Genomic DNA, 5,292 nt, shown 5'->3' on the forward strand with positions numbered 1-5,292 from the left:
AAGCTTGTTATACTTTAATTTGTACATAACAGGACAAATTTCACTTGAATGTTAGAAGGTTAATCAAAATGATTCTCATAAAAAACATTGTATATGTTATTCGTTAACTTAACATACACATATATATCTATTTTGATTAATTTTACAAGAAAATAATTCATATCTATTATAAATAATTTGTGTTATAGTGAATGTCTAATTATGTGGAGTCCTTGTAGGATATGGTTACGAATCATACTTGGGGACCAAGTAAGGTTTTCCCTATAAATAAAGGGTTTTCCTTCATTGTAAATAAGATTTGTGAAAGATCTATGAATCCTGAATATACTATGAATAAGAGATCTTTTCTCTTCTCTCTACTTTTTTCTTCTAATTTTATATAGTTTCATAACACGTTATCAGCACGATTGTTCTATTCTTAAAGAATTATGAAGAAGACGGAAAAAGTGCAAAAGATATCTTCATACCTTATGCAATAAGGTTCTTATATCTTCAAGGTATGATTTTTCTTTATGTTATAATTATTTATGTAACAGTTCTGGAGGTACCATCTAAAGTAAGTATTTAAAGAGACTTGTCGACTTTCTATACGTTTAATTTTAACCGACTGGGAAGAGAATTTCTTAATTTATTTTAATAATTAAATAAGCATAATTTAGTGAAAGATGTGTTTCAATATCTACATGAGATACGTGATCTATTAAACTATATCTATTAACTGCTAGTGTTGATTATAAGAAATCATTAGTCTCAGTTTTGTGTGTAATTATAATATATAACCATATTAATGATCATCAAAAGTGATAAAATTGCAATTATTTTCAAAGGCTTGAGGTTGAGCCTCATTGTGGATAAGACAATGAATTTAAGTTATATCGCACCAAAAGAATAAGATGATGGATTTACGTCCAATCGCACCAAGAGGGTAAGACATCAGAAGTCTTGATGCTTTGTGATGAAAGATGTTGGATTCAATTCCCTCAATGATTTATGACATAAAACGTTGGGTTTGAGTCTCAATGCACCATATTGATGATATTATGATGACTAAGGGAAATAATGAGTTTTTGATAAAATTAGTCATGAAGTATATCTCGTTGAAGCAGATTCATTCCCCAAAGTGAATGTGGCAGTGCATAAATGTCAATTGATTAAATGATGCACATGAATATGGAATGAGGTACTAAGTTATCAAAATTTGATGTACTTAGATGATTATGTTCCATTCATGAAGAATGAGAGCCTTTGATAAATGGTAAAAATACAGATCCATTCTTTAGAGTGAATGAGGTGATAAGCCACCATGCTAGACGTGAATTTTCTTGTACTGCTTGTTAACAAGGCATGTTAATTGTGAGACCATCATAAACGGAAGTTGAGATTGAATTCTCTGCGTTCTAGGAATGTATACAGATATTTGTGGACCTAGTCATCCACTTAGTGGATTGTTTAATAAATGTTTCTTCTATATGATCTCATGTGTGCCTATTATTATCTCGCAACTTGATGTTTGCAAAAATGTTGGCACAAATAATATGTTACATGCACAATTTTCTTCAGATTAGTTCATTCAATGATGAAATCACGACTCACCTAAAGGGTAAAGTAATTGAGAAGAAATAAATCTGAAAATTACTCCTGGAGTAATAAAATTGAAATTTACTCATGTAATAATAAATTAGAAATTTACTAAAGCAGAAGACACATGGCGTAGTAAACTTGAAGTTTACGAGTACTAATAATTATATTAGTTGGCATGAATAATTTGGTCATCCCAAAGATATGCATACTGAGTAATGGACATACAATGAAAAACTAGAAGATTCTTCAAGAATCTTTTGCTGTTTGTTCTCATAACAAGTTGATTGGATCAACTAATGTTGAGATTAAATCTCTAAATTCTGAAAAGTATAAAAGGTGAATATGGGTCGTTCATCTATCATGTGACAAGATAAAAAGATGCATCTATAAGATAATCACATGTGCGTTTGTTGTCAACCAGTAGTTTGACATTCACAAAATTATTTGTGCAAAAATAATTGAGTTAAGAGCACAATTTCAGAATATGTAATCAAGACAATTTATCTTAATAATATTGATAAATACTCAAGATGATGTGACACTAAATGTCTCAAATAGTAAAATCATTGTTTATGAAAATAAAGCTTCATATACTGATATGAAATACGATATTGCATACAAAAGTAATTGTACGCATCAGACCGATAAACTATGATCAAATTTTCTTTCAATTGATTTATGGTCGGGGACTAAATATTTTTCATCTGATTGTTTTGATATGTGGTATATAATTAATGAATATACATTGATGTACAAGGATAGATTCTCCAAGGATTGAGATATATGTTAGTTTGTCTAACACAAGGGGGAGATTAGAAGCAACACAAAAGTTGTAAATACTCCTATTGAATGTCCCTTAAAGATAGAGTCTACGACATGCATGAAGCATGATAGACTAATCAATTCTAAATAAAATAATCTTTGAAAAAGGGAGAGGATCAAACTATTAAAATGATCATAATAAGGAGACAATGTGCTCTTGGAGAGCCTACGACATAACACTTTATGAAAACTTCATGAGAGAGGTAGCTATCTAAAAATAATGGAGTGATGAGATCTCAATAAGTTTTGTCATATTGTGAATCGATACAAAATGGTATATCATTGACGATATTTTTGATACAATGGCGCGCAATATTGTAAAAGATTATGAAGATATGAATTCTACATCTATTAAAGCATGCTTGTGTAGGAATAATTATCAAGTGAAAAGTAGAATGATGCATCTTGGTAAGCGTAAAGCTTATTTGACTTGCAATCTAGGCACTAGAAGATGTCATACATCTAAATATTGAATGTTGTTACTTGACAAAATTGATATGAAAATATCCAATGGATTCAAAATCTAAAGCATATACAAGTTTTTGGAAAACTTGTTTATCATCCTCATAAGGATTAAATAGATTCAAAATGCATAGAGCATATATAAGTATTATTATGCAAGTTGATGACTAGAATTGAAATTCTTGGCAATAGATTATTTGCTTAAAGAAGTTGAAGTAAGGAACTTGCAGAAATCTTTGACCCTGAAGGGAAGATTTATAAAAGCAGATAGAAGAAGACATATTTCGTCAAAGTTTTTCTACACCCATAAGCTCCCAAGAATGGTGATATCAACATGCAAGAGGTATGTTCAAGTAATATTATTGTTGATTTATTCACCAAGTCTCTACCAACTACAACTTTCAAGAAGATGGTGCACAAGCTTGGAAAACGAAGATTCTAATCTCTGAATTGATGTTCTCATAAGGGGGAGTTAATACGCGATGTACTCTTTTTTCCTTACGGTTTTTAATGAGACATCCATAATGCGTATTATTATATATGTGTACTCTTTTCCCTTCACTAGATTTTTTTTCCACTAGGTTTTATCTAGTAATGTTTTAACGAGGCACATAATCTAACGACATTCAAGGGGGAGTGTTATAAACAATTTGTATTATAGTGAATGTCTAATTATGTGGAGTCCTTGTAGGATATGGTTACGTATCCTACTTGGGGACCAAGTAAGGTTTTCCCTATAAATAAAGGGTTTTCCTTCATTGTAAATAATATTTGTGAAAGATCTATGAATCCTGAATATACTATGAATAAGAGATCTTTTCTCTTCTCTCTACTTTCTTCTTCTAATTTTATATAGTTTCATAACAATATCCTATTTTTTACAAGAAAATACATTTATGACTGTGCGAATTGATTATGTCCACTAATTTAATATTTTAATACTAACAATAAAAGTCTCTCCTATCCAACATCCCATCTATCAAACTTAAAAATGGAAACTTATATAAATATATTATGATTAAAAAATATTTATCAATTATAGCAATAATAATTTTTTCATTTAATCATTTTTAATATATGTATAATATAATTTTAATACATATTACAAAAAAAAATTATTATTCACATATAATACAAGTTTTATTGATGGATAATACATTTATCACACATTTTATTACTTATAATACAATGTGTCAATTTCTGATCAAACAAGCATAATATATGACATACATAATTCACTTTTAATACATATACAGATTTAACATAGTGTTGCTATAAAAGATAACAAATGAAAAGTATCGCTAAAATCGGTAATTATTTATTTAAAAATACTATGTGTTTTTTCTTACTTTTAAAGTTTGTGCTCTATCTTTTTTTGGACTGTAAAATTTTCTTTATAATTCTATCCCACAAATATATGAAATGAAAAACAATAATAATAATAAGAAAAAAAAACAAAATGTGTAAAATTACGTAAAACCACATAAATTAAATGTTGAGAAGTGAAAAATAAATTAAAAAGAATAGACATTAAAATTAAAACAAAAAAGAAATAATAAAAGTTAAATTATAATCAGATCATGTAATTACCACTAATTTTCGATAGTGTAATTAATCACCTCAAATACTCTAACAAACATGTTAAAATTATGTGATTACATCCGTTACATTCAATTTCATTAGCTACAAATGACTAAACAGACCTACATCTAACCTACTAAAAAATATTTCAGTCAAACTAGGCTTTAAACTAGGCTTACTGGAGGAAAAAAATAGGAATAATTACTAAACTACACAACTTTACTTTATCTATCCCCAATATTTCCCTACTCTTTTATTAAAATTCAAAAATCCCTTTTATACACCCAATGATACTTAACTTACTTTTTACGTTGAAAATCAGAACTTGAACTTTTCCATCTCCAAAAATTTCGCACAAATTTTTCCCCTAAATTTTTCGGATAAAATTTTAAACTAAATTTGAAATTCAAAAAAATTCAATCCCTATTCTTCCGCTTTAGAGTTTCTCAAGTAATTTTTCTTCGATTTTTATTTTTTTATTTTTTGTGTATATAATGTTCTGCATTTTCTAAAAAATTTATAGTTTTCTTTCTAGAATCGAAAGTTTCGAAGATTTGAGTTCTAAATCATTCCATGACCCTAACAAGATTGAAATAACAATCCTTATTCATCCGATTTAGAGTCCAGAATTCGTTTATCATCTTCTCCAGTAAGTTTACTTCCCTTTTTTTTGTTTACATTTCTTGTGTATCTAATGTTCTTCCTTTTCTAATTTTTTTTTCAGAAGCGAAAGTTTCGAAGATTTGAGTTCTAAATCGTTGAATGACTATATAGTCATGACAAATCCAAGTTCTAGTAAGAGATCTTCTTCAAAGAATAGACATGCATCAACTTCGAAAGACCCAA

This window comes from Solanum pennellii, chromosome 12, assembly GCF_001406875.1.
Source record: "Solanum pennellii chromosome 12, SPENNV200".
Classification (NCBI taxonomy): domain Eukaryota; kingdom Viridiplantae; phylum Streptophyta; class Magnoliopsida; order Solanales; family Solanaceae; genus Solanum; species Solanum pennellii.